Below are 12,214 nucleotides of genomic sequence, written 5' to 3'. Positions count from 1 at the left end.
AAAAAAGGGGTCAATTTTTAGTTTTCTTGAGTTATCAATGTTTAGTTTTCTTGAAAAAGGGGTTTTTACTTTAGTCAAGCTTAGTTTATTGTTTTTCGCAAGCTCAAATACATTTAGGAGACGTACATCCTAGTGTAGTCTTTAGTTTACTCATCATTGCATCAATAATATAAGAGGTTTACAATATTGCTAACAACTCACAAATCTTCCTAGTGCAAACTGGGGCAGAAAATTTCGTTTGTTTTGTTGGTTTTGATTGCAGGCACTCACATAGAAAACAAGGGAACATAGAAAGTTTTAGCAGTCAGGCGCCCACCTGGAGAACAAGGGAAAACGGTTCAAGTTTCAAAGGAAGACAGGTCAAGTTCAGCAATCAGGCGCCCACCTGGAGAACAAGGGGAGACAACTCAAGTTTCAAGGGAAAGCAGTTTCGAAGGAAGACAACTCAAGTTTCAAGGGAAAGTAGTTTCGAAGGAAGACAACTCAAGTTTCAAGGGAAAATGGTTCAAGGTGCAAGGGAAAACAGTGTCAAGTAACAAGAGAAGACGGTTCAAGTTCAGCAATCAGGCACCCGCCTGGGAAATAAGATAATTCAATTCAGAATGCAATTCAGGTCAGTAACAAGAGAAGCTCGCGTCAAGAAAGCGAGTCAGCAGTCCGAGATGATCAACAAAAGTGAGTCACAATCCAAAATAAAAAGAAAAAAACAAAAGAAAGATAAGAATTGAATCCAAATGCAGAAGTTAATGAAAGATGTGAGCTGCTCAAGACATGGCTGAGGTAACAAGCTCTGCATGTCCCGTCTTGATTTGAAAAAGCTGAAGAAGATTGAACCAACACCTGCAGCTAACAAGCATCAAGATTTAGATCAGAGTCCGCATGAAGAACCAACCAAGACTCAATATCAAGCTTCAGAAGACTCGTAGATAGGAATCTTGTAACTCGTAGCTGATAGACTTAGTTAGTCTTTTTCATTTTTGATTTTGATGTAATAACGGAACCGCGGACCGGAACCTCGACAGCACCTCAATCGGCTCTCCACCTCGGCATACTCCATCACCTTATTCACTTCTGAACTACATGTGGCCTGATTCCTTTATAGTCAAGGATATGTAGGCAGCTCAAATACCAGGGCTCGGTCACATTCTCCTTTCTCTTAGCTTTAGTCTCTCCCAAATAAGGGTCGGGTCAAAAACCTGTCTAGTCATTCTTTGTCCGAAAACGCTTCGCGTTTCTAGTCAAAGAGGGGCAGCTGTAGACATGTGATTTTTGACCCTCCCCAAGATTTTTTATATTTTAGCATGTAAATATTTAATTTAGGCCTAATATAGCTATTTCAACTATTTTTGACTTCTTTACTTTATTTTCGTCATAAAAATGAAAAATTATAAAAAATATTTTAGCTTACGTATCTTTCATAAATTTAAATCTTGAAAATACCAAAAATAGTTTTGTTTTAACGATCAGTCTTATTTTAATAGTTATTTTACTTAAGTAGGATTAATTAATAAATAAGATCGCATTTTTAATCTCGTTCGCGGGGAAAAAATAGAACTTGGGCTCAAGCAACCCATTTTTAGGCTTAATTTTTGGACCTAGTCCATAATTACCAAGCCCATAATTCCTACGCCCATACCCCTAACCTAATACCTACCCTATATAATAGTACCTGCAACTAAAATATAGACCAAGAAAAAACAAAGAAACAGCAGATACCAAAAGGGAATAAGAGACCATCGTCTCTAATGACAAAAACAGAGAAGAGGAGCTAACCTAAAATTGAGAGCTTAAAGCGGCCACCCGACTTTTCTAATTAAAAAGGAGCTCTCTCACCGTGACTTCCTTAATAGAAACAACAACATTTGGTTGTTTGGTAATTAACGGAAAAGGAAAACACAAAGAGAACTAAGAGAAAGCTTTTGCTCTCATCAGTTTGGCTACAGCCAATTCTAAGCCGTTTGAGTTCGTCGGCGAGTTTTGATTCCGGTGCTGGTTCGAGCTTTATTCTTCAATATAAACTTTGAGCCACTTCATAAGACTTTCGAGGTTTTTCTTCTAATTTCACTTTCAATATTTGCAGATTTATGATTTGCTCTATATTTGAAAAGTGTTATGATTTCCTGGATTTGACCTGGCTAATTCTTGATTTTGGTTTATTAAATTATGTCCATAAATCTCATTTTTCTGTATTTTGATTGCTAGTTACTCAATGCCAAGTCAAAAAGTTTGTTTCTTTCTTGCACTTTCAACTTAAGAAATTCTGGTTTCGGTTTGTTGGCCAAATTGCAAACGATTTGCTTTATAATATTTGCTTGTTGCTTTTATTTCTTCTTAGTGGTGGGCTAATTATGAATTAGGATGCAATGACTTAAATGGGTTCTGAGTGCAAGGATCAAATTAATTTGTTTTATATAATAATGGTATAATGCATTTCGCTTTGCGCCACCAAGTCCAATAAAGCCGTAATATATGTTCATGTATTGGTGGAGCTCATTTTCACAATTAACTGAGACCTTGTGCACCCTCTCGATTCTGGGTTGCTCCAAGATTAGTCCTTGCTATTGAAGATGGTTTTCGCGATAATATCTTGTCCATAACTCACGGCCTTTACAATAATCTCAAATTAGCTTTTAAGAAAAATAATTATGAATATTCGTAGCTTGATTTAGGCGCGATTAAATAAATCATCGTGATTATGAGTACGGTTCTCGTGGCATGGCCACGATACATAATCCCTAATTCGGGTGCGCATTTATGTAACCTAAATCCAAATCTCAACAATGTTGGATAAAATATGTTGCGGACCACGGGTGCATTTATGTGACGTGGTTGAAGACATGTTTTAGATGACGTTGAAACTTTCCTTAAAAAATAATTAAATAAAAGTGATTAAAAAGTTAAAATTGAACCATAGGTCGAAACATGTATTAAAATCAGATAATTAAGCCGAATATAACAGTTGAGCGACCGTGCTAGAACCACGGGACTCGGGAGTGCCTAACACCTTCTCCCAGGTTAACAGAATTCCTTACCCGGATTCTGGTTCGTGGATTGTAACACAAAGTCAATCTTTTCCTCGATTCGGGATTTGAATCGGTGACTTGGGATACCATAAATTATCCCAAGTGGCGACTCTGAATTTTTAATAAATTAATCCCGTTTCGATTGTCACTTTAAGTTGGAAAAAACTCCCTATTTACACTCCCTTCTCGGCGGTGTAGTGAAAAAAGGAGGTATGACAGCTCTAGCAACTCTGCTGGGGAACGAACCCAGAATCTCTGGTTCAGGGTTCAAGAATTCGAGCTTAGATGAATTGTTACATTTGGTTTTATCTATTATTTGATTTTATTACATGTTTGAGCCTAATGTGCTAAATGTTGCTTTTTACCGCTTTGATATTATCTGAACTATATATAAATTGCTACGAAACCCTTCTCTTCTCATCTTCGGGGATATGCACGCTGGTCGTGACTCCCTATTCTGTTAGTGTCATACCTTGAAATAAGAAAGAGGCTCGGACAAGTTACTAAGTCGGATGGCCTTTTGGTTCCCGGTACGTAGCCCCCTCCTCGGCTCGAGTTGTCCGCTCGGGTACACAGTCTAGAACACATACCCAGGTTTTGAACCTAGAATAACTCAGCCTCATGCCGGATCCCTAGTAGGAACGTTTGTTTGCATCATGTGCATTTGACTTTAGAGACTCAACACAGGGGTTGGGTCTGTCTATGATAAGTGTACCCGAAATGAAAAGACTCTTCTGATGCATCTTACGTGCTACTTGCGTATCTGTCTATTTTGGCTTTCATGCTGACTAACTTCTAGAATAGGGAAAGAAAATGAAAAAAAAGTGAAAATAAAAAAAAAAGAAAAGAAAAGAGAATGAGAGGTAGGTATTTGAATTACCCTGAAATTCTGTTGAAAGTTTGAAAAAAAAAGAAAAAGAAAAGTCATTTCAAAATAAGTCATATTTTCTTTTGTTCCGTCAAAACTGGGCGAACTACGCGGGTCTGATTCTCACCAGATGTGAGATACGTAGGCAAACCTCATCGGTTCCGACCCATAATTTTCAAAAAATCCAAAAATATTTTCCTTTACTTCCTCTATAGAAAAGTTTTTTTTTGAGACCCCAATTTTCAAAATATCCAAAAATATTTTCCATTACTTGCTTATTTAGAAAGCCTTTCTTTTAGACCCTAATTGTTTTTTTTTAAAAAAATGATACAAAAATATTTTCTCTTAATTTCTTCCAAAAATCCAAAAATATTTTCATTCTTCTTTCAAAATTGAAAAGAAAATTAAAAATTCAAAAATATTTTCTTTTTTTAGAAGCATTTCTTTCATAAATTCAAAATAAAATTCCAAAAATATTTTCTTTCGAAATTCCAGAAAAAAAATCTTTCTTCTTTAGAAGTCTTTCTTTGCAAAAATGCTGAAGAAAAATCAAAATCCAAAAATATTCCCTTTCTTCTTTATAACTATTTATTTCGAAAAATAAAATAAAAAATTCAAAAACAAAAAAGTTAGTTTATTTACTTTATTCATGATCTCCCTGAACTACGCAAGATCTGATTCATGTTCCCACATGATATGTAGGCAACCCACATCAGGTTCGATCAACCATTAAAAAGAAAAATGAAAAATGAAAAATGAAAAACAAAATGAAAAATATTGATAATAATAAGGACCGACTGAGTCCATTCTAACATGTTTTGTTTTGAATTGTGAAGAAAGTTGAGGTAGTCGGTTTGTGGTAAGCTAGAAACACAAGATCTGGGGAAAAATGATAACTGACATCGAAGTTGTTACAAGTGCTCAAGAGACTCAGGGTCAGAGGGTTCAACAAAAGTCTAATGTGTTTGAGAAAAATAGAATGCTGAAACAACAAATAACCGAAATGTGTCAAGCATGGGCCAGTGGTCAAGGACAGCCTCGTCATGAGTCACAATTTGCTACACAACAAGAGCAATACCACTCTCCTGAGTACCACTCGTTCTCGTTTGATCTTCCTGCAAACATTGAGAAGCCTGCCCAAAAGATGGTACAGGAAGAAATGACCCAAAGAGTGAAAAGCTTAGAACAACGGTTGAAAAATATGCAAGGGTTGGCAGGTCAAAAGAGTGTTGCCTTCAAAGATCTATGTATGTTCCCCGATATCCACTTGCCGCCTGGTTTCAAGACTCCCAAATTTGAAAAGTATAATGGACATGGAGATCCCATAGCTCACCTGAAAAGGTATTGTAATCAACTGAGAGGTGCAGGAAGAAATGAAGAATTGTTGATGGCTTATTTTGGGGAAAGCCTTACGGAGTAGCCTCCGAATGGTTTATGGATCAAGACACGTCTCACTGGTATGTCTGGGATGACATGGCACAGGCCTTTGTCAAACAGTTCCAATACAACATCGACATTGCCCCAGACCGCATTTCCCTTTCAAACCTGAAGAAGAAACCAACTAAAAGTTTCAGGGAATATGTCATTAAATGGAGAGAGCAAGTAGCTCGAGTTAAGCCACCCATGGATGACCACGAGCTAATCATTGTCTTCCTTCAAGCGCAAGAGCCAGATTACTTTCAAAACATGATGTTCGCAGTTGGCAAATCCTTCTCGGAAGCAATCAAAATGGGAGAAATGGTAGAGAATGGTCTTAAGACAGGCAAAATTATAAGTCAAGCAGTTCTTAAAGCCGCAACTCAGGCTGTCCAGGTTGAATCTGATAATTTTAGTGACACAAATGAGAAGGATGAAGAAATCATGATGACAACATGGTCGAGAAGAGGTCACAGGAGAGCACCTCAAAGGTATGTGCAACCTCATCAGGTTTTCCATGACTCCCTTGAGCACTCCTATCCACCTCAAAACTCACAATACCCTATTGTTCCACCTCAATATGTCATCCAACCACCAAAACACCCCAGAAGGCAAACACGAGCATCACAAAATCTCTACCAGCCTCCATAAAATTGTCAAGTGCCCTATAACCCACATCCCTGCCAGGGGTATAGAAGGGAACAAACGTTGAAAGATAATTTTACACCAATAGGAGAGTCCTATGCAAGCTTATTTGAGAAGTTAAAGAGTCATGACATGATTGCACCCATTCCTCCAAATCGTGTAGACCCACGTGCAAGGAGCTTTGGCCTATCTAAAAGGTGTGAACACCATTTCAATGCCTAGGGGCACAATGTTGAAAGTTGTCGGGATTTGAAAAGAGAAATATAAAGGATGATCCAGGAAAACCTGATTGTGATCCAAGGCAGTGACATCCTGAATATTGCACAAAATCCTTTACCTGCACATCATGATGCACACTTTGTGGGGATGATGCCTGGTGACATGGAGTATGAGAATCCTCTCGGGAACTTGCTAACTGAAGTTAATGATGTTCAAATTGGAGAAGGCTCTGCTGATTCTGATGAGCAAATTTGTGGCTAAATGCCAAGCCTATCAATTGAAAAGTCATTCTCTCTGCACTAGGAAGGAATCTTGGTAGCTTGTTTTGATGTTTTTTCTATTATCTGGGTTATTTCAGGGTTGTGATCCAGATTTTATTTGCTTTATTGAGTCAAACCCTTCTATCCCTCCATTCTGTTTGTGTGAGTCTTGTCTGTCTATTCCATTGGTATTTTCATTATTCGGGTTATTTTAGGGTTGTAACTCGTATTTTAGGTTGCTTTTTTAGTTGTAAAACCCTTTCATCCTTTACTCAATAAAATACAATTTGCCCTTTTGTGTCATTCTGTTCCTAGTTCTTTTCTCGCTAGTTCTAATGACATGACATGCATGCGGAAATTTTGGCCAGATCTTAGGAACTGATTTAATCTGGAATTAGATAACTAAAAAAAAATACTTTTGAGGATGAATAAAGAGTTGGAATACTTTGGAACTAAGGTCGAGTAAAATTTACCTTCAAATCATTGTGAAGATCGGGCCTGAGGATGTTTAATCAATTGATGTTTGTTGGAAAGTTTGTCACTAAGGGATAAAAAAATGTCTTGTGACCATGGCACACCAATAAGACAGACATGTTCGTCAATGCTGTGATCGCGAAAAGATACCATGTTTGACATTCTTGAGGTTGGGAGACCCTTTTTTCTGCTACCCAAACACTTTATATCCTTTGCTACCCCTTTTGAGTCTGTGTTATTTTTCTTTGATTACCCTCTTTTGGAATCAAGTTTAGAGTCAAAAAAAAGTCCATGCTCCAAGAGTACAAACTGGGGCAACTTTTAGAAAGCTCAAGTAAAAAAAAAAGAAGAAAATAATTGTCAAAGGTCCATGCCCTCAAAAATAGAAGCTGGGGCAAACAAAAAAAAGAAGAAAAAGATAAGAAAAAAAAGAGAAAAAAAGAGAGAAAAAAAATAGAAAGAAAGATAAAAACCAGTTTAGGCTAGATGTTTGAACTACGTTCGACCTAATTCCTTTATAAAAGGATACGTAGGCAGCCTTACGGTTCGGTCCAACCAAATAAGAATTCAAAAAAAAAATCCAAAAAATCCCCAATAGCTGAAACTAGGGCAGAGATTTTTATTTCACTTGTAAAAGAGTCGGTTCCAAGAGTTGTAAGTCCATAACCCCTCATTTTGAGTTTACTTTGAGCCTTCATGCCGACCTTTCTTTCCAACCCTATCCAAAATCCTTCCAAATAAAAACTTCCCGATATGTCTTCAAGAATGCCAAGAGAAGCATGCAATGAGCAATGGTTGTTACATGACGTAGAACACCGTCGAGTTTCTCACAAAAAGGAAAAGAAAAAGAAATGAAAAATGAGAGAGTTTTATTAGTGAAACCCTCACGGGCACTGTAAGACGACGGTAAGCAGAGATGAATAAATGAGAGAGACTTGTTGGTGACATGTATGCAAAAATTAAAGTCAATCAGACGTGATTTGATAGGTTTCGGCATCGTTTGAAGTTGGATTTTCTTAGTTTTTATTTGGCTTGAGTTGGGGTGCGATTCATGTTTATGATATTGTTTGATATAACTTGAGGCTCGACTAAGTTTGTATCATGTTTCAGGAGTTGTTGGTGTGTTTGGTTTAAGTCCCGAGGGCCTCAGGTTGATTTTAGATGGTTAACGGATCAAAAATGAAAATTAGTGCATTGTTGAAGCTGGGATTTTTCTGGTGTGAATACACATGCGAGGGGTTGGCCACAGGTGCTGCTGGAGTGGCACATAAGCGGGATTTGGTCTGTCCTTGGGTGTATTGAAGGTGCAGAACGAGGAGCGCACCTTCGAGTCCGCAGAAGCAAAAAGAGTGGTTGCATGTGCAGAAATTGGGACTTGGATCTGGTCCGCAGAAGCAGATGCTTTGTGCAGATGCATAGCCGCAAAAGCGGGATTTACGACCGCAGAAGCGGTTGGCCGGACATAAGTGGCTTGTCCATATGCTGATGGTTGACCGCAAAAGTAGTACCGCATAAACGGATTTTTGGACCTCAGAAGCGAGAAGGCATGGGCAGACTTAAATATTTCAAAACAAAATGAGGGTTTGAGTTCATAACACAAAATTGATTTTGGGAGCTCGGTGGGAGGAGATTCTTTGAGAGATTTTCAAGTGGGTGATCGAGGTAAGTGATTCCTACCTAGTTTTGGTTAATTTCCATGTTTATGTATTTAATTTCATTGATAAATTAGTGATATGAGGTGTTAAAATTGAGGAAAATAGAGGAAAGTTCTTAGGACGAAATTTTGAGGTTCTGATCGAAAAGTTCTTAGTGATATGGGGTGTTTAATTTCATTGATAAAGTTCTTAGACTATGTGTTGGTACTGTAGGGATCCACATAGGCCGTGTTACCTATTGAATTATCTAATAAATTGTTGTTTTGTTCTTAATCATAGTTTTACTTGCATATTATATCTCAGTCTCTATTATTTTTTTATTGATACATTATATCATTGCTTTTGGGCTGATTATCATGATTATTGACAGCCCATTAGATTGGAGAGATTGATGACTGAGTGAGGCCGTGGGACTGATTGTGAGGATATTTGTAGGAGCGGGATACACGTCGCGACATGTTTTATTGATTTATACCACGATTGGCTTGCTATAGCACTTGGGCTGAAGGAGCCCCTCTAGAGTCTGTACACACCCCCGATGAGCATAGGTACCTACTGAGTGCGTGTGCCGAGTGCCGTGTGCCGTGTGCGAGTGCCGAGCGAGTGGGGGAAATGAGAGACTGTGAGGAATGAGTGATTGTGAGGTTGGAGTGAATGGGAGGACTGAGTGACTGATGCTCTGGGATTATTCACTTGATTTCATTATTGTTGTACTCTAGCTGGCATATATCATTGTCATGTAATTTTCTGAGAGATATTATATCCTATTTTATTGAACTTGACATAAATTAACTGTTTGGCCTTAACTGTCGAACTTTAAATCATGCGTATCTTCCTATGCTGTGATTTCTATGACTGAACTATATCTATGAAGCTCGTCACTACTTGTAGCCCATTATTTAGTCTTGTTACTTATTGAGTTGGTTGTATTCACGCTACACCCTGTACTTTGTGTGAGATCCAGGTGTTTCTGGACAAGGTCGGTGTTGATTATCTACGCAGCTTGTTCATTTGGAGATTTCAAGGTAGTTGTCCAGCGTTCACACACCTTGATTTTCCATCCCTATCTTTCAACTTTATGTACTTAGTTTCAGCTTTTCATAGAAAATATTTTTCAGACTTGTGTTGTATAGACGCTCATGTACTTAGTGATACCCTGGTTTTGGGGATTTCCATATTGTGTTTTGACTTTCTATCTAGTTTATAAGAGTTTTAATGTTTTAAACCAGTGTTATTTCATTTTTCATTTAAATGTGTTGGAAAGGTTTTGAGGTGTCAGCTTGCCTAGTACAACGTTAGGCGCCATCACGATAGGCTAAGTTTTGGGTCGTGACAAGTTGGTATCAGAGCCTAGGTTACATAGGTCTCATGAGTCATGAATGGGTTTAGTAGAGTCTTGTAGATCAGTAAGGAGGCATCTGTGCTTATCTTCAAGAGGCTGCCAAACCCTTAGGAAACTTCACATTCTTGTATTCTTGTCATGCGGATTTGTTTATTCTGACAACTAAAATTTCTGTTATTCTATTCTTTCACAGATGGTGAGGACATGTGCTATCGAACAGGACGAACAACCACCAATAACTAACTAGGGCCACGAGAGGTTGAGGTCGCGGTAGGGGCAGAGGTGCAGCTCGTACAATAGTTAGAGCAGTGCCTGCAGATCCACCAGTTGCTTCAGCTCTAGAGCAGGTACCAGATAAGGTTGAGCCAGTGGGGCCAGCTCAGGCACCAGCTACGCACATTGTGATTCTAGGCCTTTAGGAGGCTTTGGTTTAGATACTAACTGTTTGCACTAGCCTTGCTCGGGTGGTCTCTATTCCGATCGCAGTAGTCATTTCTCAGGCCGAGGGAGGTATTAAGATTCCCGCCGCCCGTGCGCCAAAGAAGGTAATGCAGGGACTTCAGACACTAGGGTACTACCAGCCCAGCCAGTTACAGTTTCTCAGACCCATGTGGGTCCCATTATGAGTGATAATAAATAGAGGAGACTAGAGAGATTTGGGAGGCTTCAGCCTCCATCATTTAGCGGGGCTAAGTCAGAGGATGCCCATGGTTTCTTGGATAAATGCTAGTAGATTCTTTGCATGTCGGGCATTCTAGAGACCAGTGGGGTCTCGTTCATTACCTTTCAGTTTACTGGGGCTACCTTTAGATGGTGGGAGGATTATGAGAGGCGTAGGCCGGTCAGTGCAACACCACTCTTATGGCAGGAGTTCTCTATTCTCTTCTTGGAGAAGTTCATGTCGTAGTTTCGTAGGGAGGAGCTACGCAGACAGTTTGAGCAGCTATGTTAGGAGGGCATTTCTATGACCCAGTACGAGATGAGGTTTTTAGAGTTGGCTTGTCACGTAGTTTGGTTGGTTCCCACAGATAGGGAGAAGATTAAGAGGTTCATTGATGGCCTCACATATCAGATGCGGTTGCTTATGACTTGGGATAGGGTATCTGGCGCTACTTTTGACGAGGTGATTGATATTGATCGGCAGATAAAGATGGTCTGTAGTCAGGAGCATGAAGAGAGGGAGGTCGAGTAGCCTCGAGGTTCGGGTGGTTCTGATGGTGTTCCTTCTGGTGGGCAGTCCTACCACAGTAGGGGTCGTCTTTATAGGCCCGCTCAGATGGGTCGTCTAGTTCACAGTGGTGAATCATCCAGTCATGGTTCATATAGTGCTCCTCAAGGTCAGTCATCTCTCAGTGCCCTTCTAGCTTAGAGTTCATCTCGTGCTCCATCGGTTCAGGGTTCATCTATACCACGTTCTTCTAGCAATTATCATGGTATGCAGGACCCCCCTTCAGTCTCCACCACCATCATCGGGGAATTGCTTCGCGTGCAGGGAGTTTGGGCAGTGGAGGCAGTTTCCTAATCGCTCGGGAGGTCTAGTGCAGTAGAGGAGTCAAGCTCCAACTTCTGTGGCAGTTACTTCACCACATACCCACCCAGCTCGGGGTGGGGCCCAAGCAGTTAGAGGTTTCCCTGGAGGGGAAGGCCGATCAGGTGGCGGTCAGGCCTGATTCTATGTTATTCCTGCCTTGACAGAATTTGTTGCTTCAGATGCAGTGATCACATGTATTGTCTCAGTATGCTACAGGGATGCTTCTATATTTTTTGACCCCGGTTCTTCTTATTTGTATGTATCATCATATTTTTCTCATTATCTAGATATGCCCTATGATCCTTTAGTTTCATCTATTCATATATCTACGCCAGTGGGCGATACTATTGTTGTGGACCATATGTATCGGTCATGTGTAGTGACTATTGGGGGATTGGATACTATAGTGGATCTCTTACAGCTTAATATGGTTAATTTCGATGTGATATTGGTTATGGATTGGTTGTCTCCATGTCATGTATGCTGGATTATCATGCTAAGACCATGACGTTGGCGATGCCGGGGTTGCCAAGGATTGAGTGGAGAGGTTCTCTAGATTATGTTTCCAGCAGAGAGATTTCAAATTTGAAGGCCAAACGGATTGTTGGGAAGGTTTTTTTTATCTTATTTGGCCTTTGGGAGGGATGTTGGTACTGATACCCCCACTATTGATTCTGTTCCAGAGGTGCAAGATTTTCCATATGTGTTTCCTACAGACCTATCGGGTATACCGCCCGACAGGGATATTGACTTTGGATTGACTTGGTGCCGGGCACTCAGC

General features: G+C 39.7%; 1 long non-coding RNA gene across 1 annotated transcript; it reads left to right on the top strand.

Moving 5' to 3' along the window:
• The first annotated feature begins 1,689 nt into the window (after positions 1–1,689).
• Positions 1,690–11,855, top strand: LOC107764467 (uncharacterized). The gene is made up of 4 exons (XR_001643239.2): positions 1,690–2,046; positions 9,525–9,585; positions 10,096–11,239; positions 11,344–11,855. It is a non-coding gene; the product is annotated as an uncharacterized LOC107764467 (long non-coding RNA).
• Positions 11,856–12,214: the final 359 nt, after the last annotated feature.

The sequence above is a fragment of the Nicotiana tabacum genome, chromosome 3 (assembly GCF_000715075.1).
Source record: "Nicotiana tabacum cultivar K326 chromosome 3, ASM71507v2, whole genome shotgun sequence".
Classification (NCBI taxonomy): domain Eukaryota; kingdom Viridiplantae; phylum Streptophyta; class Magnoliopsida; order Solanales; family Solanaceae; genus Nicotiana; species Nicotiana tabacum.
The sequence above is the reverse complement of the archived record's forward strand: the minus strand, read 5'-3'. Positions and strand labels throughout refer to the sequence as shown.